Below are 16151 nucleotides of genomic sequence, written 5' to 3' on the forward strand. Positions count from 1 at the left end.
GCAAGGGTAGATTTAGGGCTGAAGAAATTGAGTCATGTAAGCCAACCTCTTCATTGTAATACGAAGAAATCTAAATTTTAGAGAACTGTCAGTGTCACATGAAGAATTAATAATACAGCCTGTTCTCAAATCCAGGTCTCCTGACTGCCAGTCTGTCTACTAACAGTTTACAGATGGGAAAAACAAATGGAAATCTGTCCAGGTTAGTATACTGTGTTAGAAAAAAAGCAGAAATGCCTTTTAACGGCAGTCTACCTTTAGGGAAACCAGAAGGTAAGTAAAAACTATATAAGATATTGTACTCAGTCCAATAAGTCAATAGGTAAGAAATGCTGAAGGAGAGCTACAGAAAGGATATTATGGAGAATAAAAATAATTGAAAAAAATATCAGGAGGTCTTTAACAGAGGAATGGGAGTTTATGTTCTGATTTAATGCTGGGTTTTTTTTGTTGTTTTGTTTTGTTTTTTTTTCCACATTCTCAAGATTACCTAAGTATGCTAGGTGCTTTTAAAGAAGTAAAGGCAGGATGCTTAAAACATATACTTGATTCCACTGTATCATGTAGCTTGTCACTTTTCTTCTGATGTCTGCCTCTGTGATAAGGGGGAACAAAAGAAAGTGAAATTAAGGTAGCAGACACAATAAGGAAAGGGATGTTTGGCTCTTTAACTTATAAGGCCATATCTTTATAAAGAGTAACTAGAAAGATGTTTTCTTCAAACTTAAGAGTAAAGAGAAAATTTTTCTATGGCTCAAAATAGTTAAGAAATCATAAGAAAGACAACAAATTGAACCTCTATGTTGAAAACTTTTGTTCTAATTGTATTATTTTAAAATTTGTGATTATGTTTAGTTCTTTCAAAGATTCAAGGAAAAGGAAAATAACTAATGTATTCTTTTTGATTCCCTTGATGATTATTAAGGAAAAGCTGTCCTTTTTAAACCAAAGATGGTGAATATCTGGTACAAATGTTCCTATTTCTTATTGTTTCATCCATCATAGATATTACTAATCAATATATTAGAGATAGTCGATTGTTTTTTTGTTGTTGTTGTTAGCTTGTCAACCCTGCTTTAGACCAGTTGTCAGCAAACTATTTTTCTAAAGAGTCAGATAGTAGATACTTTGGCTTTGTAGGCCATCAGATCTTTGATGCAGCTATCAAGTCTAAGGCTGCCACTGCTGTAGCTCCAAAGTAGTTGTAGACAACATGTGAAAGAGTAAGTACCACCTTATTTCAATAAAACTCATTTACATGTGGTAGTGCTATTTTTAGTTTTTTAAGGAACCTCCATACTGTTTTCCATAGTGGTTGTATCAATTTACATTCCCATCAACAGTGCAGGAGGGTTCCCTTTTCACCACACCCTTTCCAGCATTTATTGTTTCTACATTTTTTGATAATGGCCATTCTGACGGGGGTGAGGTGATATCTCATTGTAGTTTTGATTTGCATTCTCACTACTGGGCATATACCCTGAGAGAACCATAATTCAAAAAGAGTCATGTACCACAATGTTCATTGCAGCACTATTTCTAATAGCTAGGACATGGAACCAACCTAAACGACCATCGACAGATGAATGGATAAAGAAGGTGTGGCACATATATACAATGGAATATTACTCAGCCATAAAAAGAAACAAAACTGAGTTATTTGTAGTAAGGTAGATGGACCTTGAGTCTGTCATACAGTGAAGTAAGTCAGAAAGAGAAAAGCAAATACCATATGCTAACACATATATATGGAATCTAAAAATAAATAAATAAATAAAATTGCTACTGATGAAGCTAGTTGCAGGGCAGAAATAAAGAGGAAGACATAGAGAATGGACTTGAGGACATGGGGTGGGAAGGGGAAGCTGGAGCGAAGTGAGAGTAGCATCCACATACATACACTACCGAATGTAAAATAGTTGGCTGGTGGGAAGCAGCAGCATAGCACAGGGAGATCAGCTCGGTGCTTTGCAGTGACCTAAAGGGTTGGGATAGGGAGGATGGAAGGGAGGCTGAAGAGGGAGGGGATATGGGGACATGTGTATGCATATGGCTGATTAGCGTTGTTGTGCAACAGAAACTAACACAGTATTGTGAAGCAATTATACTCCAATAAAGATCTATTAAAAATAAACCAAACAAAACATCACAAAAACAGATATGGCCCACAGACTTTAGTTTGCCAAACCCTAATTCAGAGGTATTAAGTAATATATTTGACCCTTGAACAACATGGATTTGAACTGCACAGGTCTACTTATATGTGGATATTTTTCAATAAATATACTGAAAAAGTTTTTGGAGATTTGCTACAATTTGACAAAGCTCACAGACAAACTGAGTAGGCTAGAAATACTGAAAAACAAAGAAAAACTTAGATATGTCATGAATACATAAAATACATGTAGATACTAGTCTATTTTATCATTTACTACCATAAAATACATACAAATGTATTATAAAAAGTTAAAATTTATCAAAATGTATGCACCCAAACACAGATCATACATGATGCCATCAGTTAAACTAAGCTACCACAAAACAATCATATTTCTACTTCTTTATTATCAGCACATGAATTATGATACCTGTAAATAAATGTGAATTTCATTTTCATATTATCTTTTTATTTTTGATGTCTAGTGTTAGTAACACATATAACACATACAGTGTTTGGTATCATAGAAGACAATATTGATTCAGGTACTAACAGAATTCAGCTGTAAACAAATTATGTAAACTTGGAGTATTGATAAGCACAGTACAGTAATGTAAATATATTTTCTTTTATGATTTTCTTAATATCATTTATTTTTTACTCTCTACCTTACTTTGTTTTAAGAATATAGTATATAACACACATAATATATAAAATATGAGTTAATTGACTGTTCATGGTGCTGATAAGACTTCTGGTCAATAGTAGACTATAAGTAGTTAAGTTTGGAGGGGAATCAAAAGTTATACATGCATTTTCAACTGTGCAGGGGGTTGGTGCCCCTAACCCCTGCATTGTTCAACAGTCAACTGTATTACTATCCACCTGATGGCAGCAATATGTTCATTTTGGTTAAAAATGAGAATTTTATTTTGTTTCATTTTGGAAGGCAGAAAAGAAAGGACAGAGGGAAAGGAAGTGAAAGAAAATGATTTGTATTGTAGATACAAGAATGAATGTAATATTTCTTACATATTTGAAGTTTATCATTACTTTTTAAATGTCTTACATAGACCTTGTCTTCACAGAGTTCACATATTAAAAGTGTAGTTAAGACAATGGTGCAATAATTGTGAAATTATATTCATAATATATGAAATTATGTTCAATAATCCACAAGTATTTTAAGGATGCAAATTTATACTGGAGAACTGAAAAGTAGTCTAGGCTCACTTAGCAAAAGCCTAGGCCTTTATTTCCATGGTATAGGTACTCACATCATGTCTATTTTAAGTTACCAACTTGACATTACTGAAGGTGGAGTTAAGAAGAGATGTACCATACCATTACATAGTATATCCAGTAAACTTCAAGAGCACAGATAATAACAAAATGTAGAAAAATATGTAGGAAGTGTTGAATTTTGAAGTTTTGTAATTACCTTTGTTTTTAATATAATTTATTTAATTATGATCTTATATACTTTAATTTTTTATTATGACTGAGTTTAACAACCAGCTCACAAAATTTCTGAAAACTTAACAATAGGCTCTTGCTAGCTGGTAGTTGGCTCCTATGTGTATATACACACAAATAGACACATCCAACATTGTGCTAATGTAATAACATGGTCGTATTTATTGCTTCAATTTGTCTAAAATGTTATATAAATATCATCTTTTATTGGCATTTCAATATGTTTGATAACTAGGTTTGCAATGACTTTGGCAGATTAATTAATAAGAAAAGTTTTATTCAGATTCATGTGGACAAGCTAGAGGATACTATTTTTACTACATACCACTATTTTGGTCATCCACACATTATTCTCAAATATTGCTTTTTCCCCTTGCAATCTACTTAAACCTTAGGCACAAAGGAATTACCCCCCTCCCAGGGAAATGTAATTTACCCTACAGAGAGAGGTCGGTCTTCCCTCTGAAGTTTCAAATTGTGCCCAGCTGAACTAAATATTCTGTGAACAATTAAGCATACAGTTATGATAAAAGAGCAATAGTCATTAAGGTCATTGCACTTGAGGCTTCCATTTGAACTTCTTTTGGGTTCAAGGCAGACAAAAATCTTTTGTTTTACCTACTTTCTTCCTCAGCTCAGAGGTAATGTAAGAGAGGATGAGAAAGAAAACCACTTCTGCCTAGATATTTGAAAACTTTAAAATCTAATGATAGAAAAGGACTGCAGTTAGAAACATGAAAGATCAAAGTAGCCTACTAGAGAGACATTGAATATATAACTTCTTATGGGAATCTCCCAGGCATGAGATTATTCTGAGATTTCAATCTTATAGTTAAATAGTAATATATCAAAAATTTGGTGAAAATATTTGCTTTATAAAATGTTCAGGAGTCAGTCATTTAACTTTCACAAAATGTCAGTAGCTTTATTCACAAGCCTTAAATTTAGGAAACTTGAGATATGAGTATTTAAGAAAACATCCTTCAAAAATAAACAAACTTCCTTTAAGGTTAATTTCGAATGAAACATTGAGTCATTTTCACAAAGCAATCATTTGCCTATTTCTAAACCTTGATAGAAATATACAGAAACAAATTGGTGGTCAGATTCATGCATCTGCCACCAAAGAGCTACTTTTTGTAAAGCCCCAAGGGGTATATAAGAAATTTGTCAGAGGTTCTGAGAAGTTGAATCACAGCTTCAAGTTTCCTGGACCCTCGCACCAAACATCAATAAGCCACTGTGATCACCACCGTATTGGCTGTATCTACTGCTCTGGCCAATATCTTGGCCTCACCTCTAATTTCAACCAGGCCTGGACACTCCTGTGCAGGTTTTAACTCAACTTTCACTGACACTGTTTTACATCAACTGTTGGCATCTTAGCTTTCTGCATCCCACTCCCTTTACCTACACATGAACAGGTTAGAAGTCTAAGAGAACTAATGAGATTACTTTCAACCAGTGGTGAACTCATATAGACAAATAATTATCTCTTCGTCCCATCTTTTGGGTTGACGATTTTGAAAGGCATTCTACACTCTTCTTAGCATTGTCTCAAGGCTTCAGTTGCCCACACTTGTCACTTCGATGAAACTTCACTTGCCTTTCTCTCTTATGATATTTACCCCTGCTCTTTGGAGTTACCATCCAAATACAGGTTTCCCCCAATATTTGAAAGTAGAGCATTCCTACAATACTTGTAAGCCAAAATGGCGTAGAGTGAACAATTACCTTAGGACATGTCTTGCTAAGGGGTTCCCCAAAACTTGAGATAAAGTGCAGATGCTCACAGACACAGCTCAAAGCTATGGCAGCTTGATACTGAGTGTATTTCCTGGAAAGGAGCCTGGAGGCATCACTTCCACTGCTAGGGGTGTGCACTGCCGCCACGGCGCGCTCCGTGCAAAACAAACGCTGCATGCTACTTTTGTTTTTCACCTTTCTTCATAAAAGCAAAAATCCTCTTCAGCTAGTGAAAACAGGTACTAATGCGGGTCTTTCATATAAGAGATGTGGTATAAAGTGAACTTTTGAAAAGTGGGGGTTATCTGTACACCTGGAAATAAATCAGACTGAGCTTTTGGGGGAACTGAAAGCTAAAACACAGTCAAATCATCATCACACAGGTGTTATTACACCATGTTTCTCCCTAAGGAAATTCATTCTTTTCTATACTCTCTCCCCACCAGGGGCCATAAAAAAACACTCCATATATTATTACTACGCATCATTTCTCTCTCTTCACTAACTGTGTAGCCTTTAGCTACCACGGTGCGGTCCTGAATCCATCTGCCCATTCCTTCATGGATGCATGCAGCCATCTCAACTTGCCCTATTAAGCATACACTTCACCCTTCAGAGCTTTTGCGACCACTCCCCCCATCCAAGTTTTCCAAGTCTGTGTCCCTGACCCTAGAAACCTTCTTTGTGAAGGCAGAATCTAGATAAAGTGGTAGAACAATGCGAGAGAAAACTGGACTATTGGTACTGACGTAAGTACGTTTTCACAGTTACTTCCCGAGGGCAATGCCCCTTTCATTATGTCAAACACAAAGGAACAATCCTAGTGGTAGCAATAATCTTGTAAAATGTCAATCATTTACTCTGGAGACTGAAATGACTCCAGAGGCAGAACTGAGACAAAATATAACTGTAGAAAACTACAAAATATTTTTAGTGGTAAGCCATTTGATCTTCTATAGAAAGCACTGACAGGTCTATAGTGACCTGTAAGTATGTTCTCTCTTACTGAGACTTTCTTACACATATGCATTCCTTCTTTTGGAGGAAATATTGTACATATCCCTGCAATCTACTGAAACATAGCAATTCTTTACAATTATTTCCCTTTCCCATGTTTAAGGTATTGAGTCAACTCAACATACTTTGTGCCACGCTCAAAACCCAAGAAAGAAGACAGGAATATACATCTTCAATATTGTAACCTATCTCTTTGTGTAGAGAGATTGGATTTCAATAAGAATTCCTAGAAAGGTCCTTATTAAATACTTATGTACAAACATGCAGATATGTGTGCAGTCTAAACTCTTTAATTTTTACACAAACCCATTGTTTGTTACTTAAAACTTATGAGGATAAACAATGAAATTTTTTTTATTCTATAAGGAAAAAATCTAAAATATTGACAGTTACACACAGCATGTTCATTGCTGGAGGTTACACGCTATTTGCTGCAGACTTAATGGCTAGAAATTTCACATGTCTACTCACATGCATACATGTATTTTACCTTCATATTTATTTTCCAATAAGCAATCAGAGAAGAAAAATAGAAAACCAAAATTAAAAAGTTTATGCTCTACACTTATGATAGTTAAAATATTTACATAAAGGTAGTAAAAGAAATACAGTTCATTGCTTCAGTAAGGAATCAAAAGAAATGATAACAATTTTGTTAATATAGATAAGTAAGATAAATATTTTCTAAAAATTATTTCCATTTATTTTCTGTTTATATTTTGATATTTGTGTGTGCTTTTCTTGGTATCCAACTCAGTATTTTCTTATACTGGATTGTGGTGAACATGAATTGCTAAAGAAGGCATCATTTTTTTGTTTTTGTTTTTTCACTTGGACCCAAGACAGATGTCAATTTTCCCTAAAAAGAGCAACCCAAAATGTATTCCACCATCTTGGCATGTGTAGAAAATATTAACAACAAAAAGAGGGATGAGAAAAAAATCAGAGTAAGCCGGGACATGTAAGAGTAAAAACAATACCTGTTGGTAAGTAAATGTCTAAGAGTATTAGATATAGTAAATTTCAAAGAGTTAATAAGGACACATGAAATATGAATGTTGAGAAGTAGACAGATAATAAAAAAAATTACCTAATCTGAACAATTATCTTTTATAACAAAAGAGGATTAGTAGAGATGGGAAGGGGTATGTAGTGAAGAGAAAAGAGAGAGAGAGAGAGCCTCAGACTGAACAAAAAAGGAGAATTAATTTTGAAATCCATAAGCAATTCCTATTGGCTCTGTTTTCATATCTCATCACTCTAGTCCCACCAGTTTCTCTTTCCAGAAGTATTGCAATAGCCTCCTAATTGGTCTTACTGATTTATCACTGGTCTCCTGTGGTCTTTTATATTCATGATAGCCAGAGGAATTTACTTAAAACAGATACATTAAAGTAAAAAATCACTAGCTAATATGATAGGTTGCACTTGTTTGTGATAAGTAATACACAAAATAACAAAAGTGTCATAAAATTTTCTTTCTATTTATTGTCACAGTTCAAATTTTTTTGTATATATATATGTGAGTTCTCCACATGGTCACTTAAGGACCCACGTTCTTCATCCCATTTACTACATTTCAGACACAGGGCTACTGCAAAATGCAGGGTGGCTAAATATTGGTGAGCGTTCTTATTCCATGGTCTCTCAGATCTCCGGGGATAATACTTCTTGTTCTACCTATTCATTCCTACAGTTTCTGCATGCTTGGCACCTACAACCTGTTTTGGGAGACTACCTTGGGCTCCTGAAGCTGCTTTGTCCAGAAGCACTGTTATCCAGAAGTGCCTGGCAGTTTAAGTCTACCCAGGGCTGCCCATAGCCCAATGACTAACTACTACAGAAGTTGGAAAGCCCAGGTCTCTTACCTCAAAATGGTACAAACTCTGCAAAGTAATTTACACTGCAGAAAGGATTTCACCTGAAATTGCATTAATGTTTAGCTTTTCTGCTTTTCCCTCTCCCTTATCACTTTCTTAATAAATCACTTGCATATGAATCCACAGCTTAGAGGAACTCAACTTCAGACTCTCCTCTTTGTTTAGTCTGCTCCCAACACACTAGCGTCCATGCTTCTTCTTGAACCTGCCAACATGTCTCAATGTCAGGGACTTGCAGATGTTTTTCTTTCTGCCTGGAATGCTATTTTCCCACATGTAGACATGTGGGAAAATAGCTCTTTTACTTTCTTCAGGTCTTTGCTCAAATATCACTTAATCAGGGAAGTCTTCCATGACCACGCTGAATCCTCATCCCCTGCCAGTACATACACTTTTTCCCCTTCCCATCCTATTCTCCATAGCATTCATCTTCTTCTGATGTACTATATATTTGTTTATGCTTGCTAATTGATTATATTTCACACTAGGATATAGGTCCCACTTACAGTACCAACTTTCTCTGTCTCCATTCTCCAGCTGCATCCTACCACCCAGTACAGTGCCAAGGTCCACAGTAGGCATGCAGCATGTATTTTTGAGTGAAGCGTACAAATGAATGAAAGACTATGGAAAACTTAACTACAAAGTAAATGATATTTAATTTTCATTCCATAAGTAAGTTTCTTGTTGCCTTTCTAATGTCCAAAATTAAAGAAATCCTGTAAGAACGATTATTGATAAATATCTGAACCAGTTGTACCTCCACAGTCTATTGCAGAAATAATTGTCATCTTCATTGTAAGCAGCATGTGTTGTAGGATATTGCCAAGCTTAGATGGGGTCTTTATAGAATATGCTGTAAGACGGTTTATGGAATCAAAACGTCTGATAATATTAATGAACAATCTAGGCATACTCTGCCGGAATGCTGCCAAGAAGTTAAACAGATTTATTGAAAACAAAATATATGGTGTAGAGTTCTTCTCACATAGTTTTGTGCAGTTAGAGAATAAAAGCTACGTGACATAAATAACCTTCAGATGAAATTCTTATGTAACAAATGAAGGACAGTAAAACTTTCCTAATAGTTTTATAGGAAAGAGCAAGCTTGGAAGGGAATGAGCTGTAAAGATAATGCTGAGGTGGTAAATGCATTAATAAATTAAAAGAGAAAGAGAATCAAAGCATGAAATCAAGAGTGAATTTTAAAGGTAACTTGATCAGAATATCAGGAAAGGCAGTCGGAGACAGAAGGCTGCTAGAGAGAGGTCTGAAGCCAGACTGCAGCTCTGGGTATATATTATCCTTTCCCTCTGTTTTTTTGTCCCAAAGAGACAAACATCCTCTGTTACCAGTTTGGCTGGATCTTAGGATCAGAAATTATCAGTAAAGTTGACTCAAGTCCTTTCTGGATGACATATAGTGAGATGGAGTCAGGCTGTCTGCCTATTATTATCCACAATGTGAGCACCTAAGTTTTAATCTGAACAAGGGGCTATGACTGAAAGTATATCACTATATTGGCATATCCTATTGACTTTCTGATAATGTTCTAAAGCCAGTTGAGAAAGAGAGAGAAAATGCCACTGGGTACAAATTGTGGCATCAATTCTCTACCAGACTGATCAATTGGATTTATATATTACCTCCAGCTACATACTTAAAATCTACAGTTTTACTTTCTCTTCAGTGCACAACCCACAGCTTAAATAATTGCAGATTCAAATGAATTTTAAAAGGTTTGAACAGGCTTTAAATTAAAAATGTGTGAACATTGCTTTAACCACTGTTAATTATTTACTAATTTAACTCAGTAGGTTCACCTTTTCTCTCTCTCCCTCTCTCTCTCTTGTTCTTCCTTTCTCTGTCTCTCTCTAATTCGCCCAAGGATAAATGTTCCTCAAAGATCCCATGTTCATCCTTCAAATGATTTGGAACTATCTTAATCAGTAAAAGAAATATAACGTGTATATATAGATCCATTAAACTGGGTTATCAAAAAATATCAGAAATTCTTATTTACAAATCCTCTCTACTCAGTCCTAACTACCCCTCCCTTACAATTATAAGATTTTAAAATCCGTTCATTAGACGTCAGTGTTATATAAAGCAAATTAAAAATATATCTACTCAAAAAGTCTTCTAGCAGAATACATAATACTGAAGGCTTTTATGCATGAAATCTTTGTAACAGAATTGTAAACTCAGATAATAACCCCGAACACAATGCCGCTTGCAGGAAATTCATCACAAATATTGGAGAAATTCATCAAAATAAATACAAAGACTATTTTAATTTATCTCATAATTTTGCTCTACATTTTGGATATTAAGAAAAATTATTCAGTATTTCACTAAAATACTTTAAAGAGTGAACAGTTTCAAACTGCTTCAGATGCTGAGTTTTGGTAGCTTCTATGACATAATTTAAATGTATGGTTTTTAGAATTATAGTGAACTATTTTTACTGAATATTTATCATTTGATAGGCAATATGCTAAGTGATTAGCATACATTAATTTAATTTGCCTTCATATACACCCAGTAAGTTAGGAGCAATTATCTCCATTTTACAGATCTAGAAACATAGACTTAAAGAGATAAAATAGATTTATAGTTGATGTGGGAAATTGAGCTAACGTGGAAGACTCTCCTCTCCAGTAAACAGAAATTTGGATAAAATGGAGCCAAAGCTATTTAAATAAGCAAACAGCCACAAAAGAAAGTTACACCCGAAATTTCTAGAAACTAAAACAGAACTCAAAATCTTAATAACACAGTGGCTCAAAGGTGAAGTCAAATGACTCAATGGAGTTTTAAAGCCAGATATAGACCTTAGATATTTATTCTAAATCTCTAATGGGGAAGAAATCCATGCCATAAGCTGTAGGAGGTTAAATTTGATTTATTTACCTTTAGTGGGTAGTTATGAAAAACTATCGAAAAAACAAGAACTAGGAAAATTAAAAACAAAAATTACTTTCAACTTCCTGTGGTCATAAAAATATAAAGAGAAATGAGGAAAAACAAAAGAGAACCCTCAACCTTTGTCCACATCTTGCTGTGGAATCCAAATTCATACTGCCTAGACAGAAACAAAAAGAAATGTGAAACCTCCCAGGAAAGATGCTACTTAACCAGAGCATATAGATTTTCCATTAAAAACAACAACAACAACAACAAACTTCACAGGATACACTCACAAAAATAAACTACATAAGGAAATGAAACATCATGAAACAAAGTAAAATGATAAAGGAATCATAATATTTCACACCAAGAAATAGAAATAATGGGACAATTAAAATGGCTTTCAAAATAGTGTGGTTGTTATGTACTGAATGTTTGTGTCCCATAAAAAGTCATGTGTTGAATCCTTAACTCTCACTGTGATGATATTTGGAAATGGGACTTTTGGGAGGTAATTATGTATAGATGAGGTCATGATGATGGGACCCCATAAAGGTATTAGTGTCCTTGTAAGAAGAGGAAGAAAGACCAGAGTGCTCTCTCTCTCTCTCTCTCTCTCTCTCTCTTTTTCCCTCTTTACCATGTGAGAATACAGTGAGAAGGTGCTTATTTAGAAGCCAAGAAGTGGACTCTCCCAAGAAACTGAATTAGTGGGCACCTTGATCTTGGACCTTGCAACTTCCAGAAATGTAAGAAGTAAATGAATCTAACAAGGAATTTGAGAAAATAACCCCACTTATAAGAACATCAAATAAGTAAATAAATAAAGTATTTAGAAATTAACAAAGGAGTGAAAGGCTTGTGCAATGAAACTGGCAAGCCATTGCTGTAAGAAATTAAAAAATTCATAAATAAATGGAAAGACATACCATGTTCATAAGATTGGAAGACAATATTATTAAGATGTCAATATTACCCAAAGGAGACTACAGATTCAATGCAATCACTATTAAAGTCCCGAGGATATTTTTTCATAAATAGAAAAATTCATTATAAAATTTATATGGATCTCAAGGGACTTCAAATAGCCAAAATAATCTTGAAAAAGAACACAGCTGAAGGATTCACACTTCCTTATTTCAAAATTACTACAAAGCTACAACAATCAAAATACTGTGGTACTGGCATAATGACAGACATACAGACTAGTGGAATAGTATAGAGAGCCCAGAAATAAACCCTTGCATATATGGTCGAATTATTTTTGGCAATGATGTCAATAAAGAAAGGACATTTTTTCAACAAATGGTATTGGAAAATCGGGATATCCCTATGCAAAAGAATGGAGTTGGATCTTTACCTAATAACATATACAAAAATTAACAAAATATTGATCAAAAACCTAACTATAAGAACTAAAACTATAAAAATCCTAGAAGAAAGCATAGAGAAAAATCTTCATAACATTGAATTTGGCAATAATTCCTTGACTATGACACCAAAGGTGCAGGCAATAATAGAAAAAATTAGACAGAACTTCATGAAAATTAAAACTTTTGTTTATCAAAGGAGCCTATCAATAAAGTGAAAAGGCTAGATATAGAAGGGGAGTAAATATTTGCAAATAGTGTCTGGTAAGGGAGTAATATCCAGAATATTAGATAACTCTTAAAACTCATCAACAAAAAATAAACAACCTGATTCAAATTGGGTAAAAGACTTGAATAGATATTTCTCCAAAGAATATATACAAATGTCCCATAAGTACCCAGGAAGATGCTCAAAATCACTAATAATTAAGGAAACACAAAGCAAAACCACAATGTGATATCATCTTACACATGTTACAATGGCTACTATCAAAAAAAAGAAACAAGTGTTGAGGAGGATATAAAGAGATTAGAATCTTTGTGGACTGTTAATGGGAGTATAAAATGGTACAACTGCTATGAAAAACAGTATGGCGATTCCTCAAAATATCAAAAACAGAATTACCATATGATTCAGTAATTCCACTTCTGGCTATGTGCCACAAATAATTGAAAAGATAGTCTGGTGAGCTCTGCCCACCAGAGCAACAGCCAGCTCTACCCACCACCATTACCTCCCATCAGGAAACTTCCACAAGCCTCTTAGATAGCCTCATCTACCAGACGGCAGAGAGCAGAAGCAAGAAGAACTACAATCCTGCAGCATGTGGAACAAAAACCACATTCATAGAAAGACAAGATGAAAAGGCAGAGGGATATGTACCAGATGAAGAAACAAGATAAAACACCAGAAAAACAGCTAAATGAAGTGGAGATAGGCAACCTTCCAGAAAAAGAATTCAGAACAATGATAGTGAAGTTGATCCAGGACCTCGGAAAAAAAATGGAGGCAAAGATCGAGAAGATGCAAGAAATGATTAACAAAGACCTAGAAGAATTAAAGAACAAAGAAACAGAGATGAACAATACAATAACTGAAATGAAAATTACACTAGAAGGAATCAATAGCAGAATAACTGAGGCAGAAGAATGGATAAGTGACCTAGAAGACAGAAGGCTGGTATTCACTGTCATGGAACAGAATAAAGAAAAAAAGAATGAAAGGAAATGAACACAGCCCAAGAGACCTCTAGGACAACATTAAAGGCAACAACATTCACTTTATAGGGGTCCCAGAAGGAGAAGAGAGAGAGAAAGGACCCAAGAAAATATTTGAAGAGATTATGGTCGAAAACTTCCCTAACATGGGAAAGGAAATAGCCACCCAAGTCCAGGAAACGCAAATATTCCCATACAGGATAAACCCAAGGAGAAACATGCCAAGACACATAGTAATCAAAATGACGAAAATTAAAGACAAAGAAAAATTATTGAAAGCAGCAAGGGAAAAATGACAAATAACATACAAGGGAGCTCCCATAAGCTTAACAGCTGATTTCTCAGCAGAAACTCTACAAGCCAGAAGGGAGTGGCATAATATAATTAAAGTGATGAAAGGGAAGAACCAACAACCAAGATTACTCTACCCAGCAAAGGTATCATTTAGATTCAATGGAGAAATCAAAAGCTTTACAGACAAGCAAAAGCTAAGAGAATTCAGCACCACCAAACCAGCTCTACAACAAATGCTAAAGGAATTTCTCTAAGTGGGAAACACAAGAGAAGAAAAGGACCTACAAATCAAACCCAAAACAATTAAGAAAATGGTGATAGGAACATACACATGCTGGACTAGCAATACTCATATCAGGTTAAATATACTTTAAAATAAAGAATGTTACAAGAGACAAGGAAGGGCACTACATAATGATCAAGGGATCAAGCCAAGAAGAATATATAACAATTATAATTATATATGCACCCAACATAGGAGCACCTCAATACGTAAGGCAACTGCTAACAGCTATAAAAGAGGAAATCAACAGTAACACAATAATAGTGGGGGTCTTTAATACCTCACTTACACCAATGGACAGATCATCCAAAATGAAAATAAATAAGGAAACAGAAGCTTTAAATGACACAATAGACCAGATAGATTTAATAGATATATGTAGGACATTCCATCCAGAAACAGCAGATTACACTTTCTTCTCAAGTGCGCACGGAACATTCTCCAGGATAGATGACATCTTGGGTCACAAATCAAGCCTCAGTAAATTTAAGAAAATTGAAATCATATCAAGCAACCTTTCTGACCACAATGCTATGAGGTTAGAAATCAATTACAGGAAAAAAACCACAAAAACATGGAGGTTGAACAATACGTTACTCACTAACCAAGAGATCACTGAGGAAATAAAAAAATACCTAGAGACAAATGACAATGAAAACACTAGGAAATCAAAAAATACCTAGAGACAAATGACAATGAAAACACGACGATCCAAAACCTATGGGATGCAGCAAAAGCAGTTCTAAGAGGGAAGTTTATAGCCATAAAAGCCTACCTCAAGAAACAAAAATCTCAAATAAACAATCTAAACTTACACTTAAAGGAACTAGAGAAAGAAGAACAAACAAAACCCAAAGTTAGCAGAAGCAAAGAAATCATAAAGATCAGCGCAGAAATAAAGGAAATAGAAACAAAGAAAACAATAGCAAAGATCAATAAAACTAAAAGCTGGTTCTTTGAGAAGATAAACAAAATTGATAAACCATTAGTCAGACTCATCAAGAAAAAGAGGGAGAGGACTCAAATCAATAAAATCAGAAATGAAAAAAAGGAAAATTTACAACAGACACCGCAGAAATACAAAGCATCCTAAGAGACTACTACAAGCAAATCTATGCCAATAAAATGGACAACCTGGAAGAAATGGACAAATCCTTAGAAAGGTATAACCTTTCAAGACTGAACCAGGAAGAAATAGAAAATATGAACAGACTAATCATAAGCAATGAATTTGAAACTATGATTAAAAATCTTCCAACAAACAAAAGTCCAGGACCAGACGCCTTCACAGGTGAATTCTATCAAACGTTTAGAGAAGAGCTAAAGCCCATCCTTCTCAAGCTATTCCAAAAAATTGCAGAGTAAGGAAAAATCCCAAACTCATTCTATGAGGCCACCATCACCCTGATACCAAAACCAGACAAAGATACTACAAAAAAAAGAAAATTACAGACCAATATCACTGACGAATATAGATGCAAAAATCCTCAACAAAATACTAGCAAACAGAATCCAACAACATATTAAAAGGATCATACACCATGACCAAGTGGGATGTATCCCAGGGTTGCAAGGATTCTTCAATATACTCAAATCAATCAATGTGATACACCATATTAACATATTGAAGAATAAAAACCATATGATCATCTCAATAGATGCAAAAAAACTTTTGACAAAATTCAGCACACATTTATGATAAAAACTCTCCTGAAAGTGGGCATAGAGGGAATCTACTTCAACATAATAAAGGCCATTTATGACATACCCACAGCAAACATCATTCTCAATGGTTAAAA

The sequence above is a fragment of the Mesoplodon mirus genome, assembly GCF_964341445.2.
Source record: "Mesoplodon mirus genome assembly, chromosome: 11".
NCBI lineage: Eukaryota > Metazoa > Chordata > Mammalia > Artiodactyla > Ziphiidae > Mesoplodon > Mesoplodon mirus.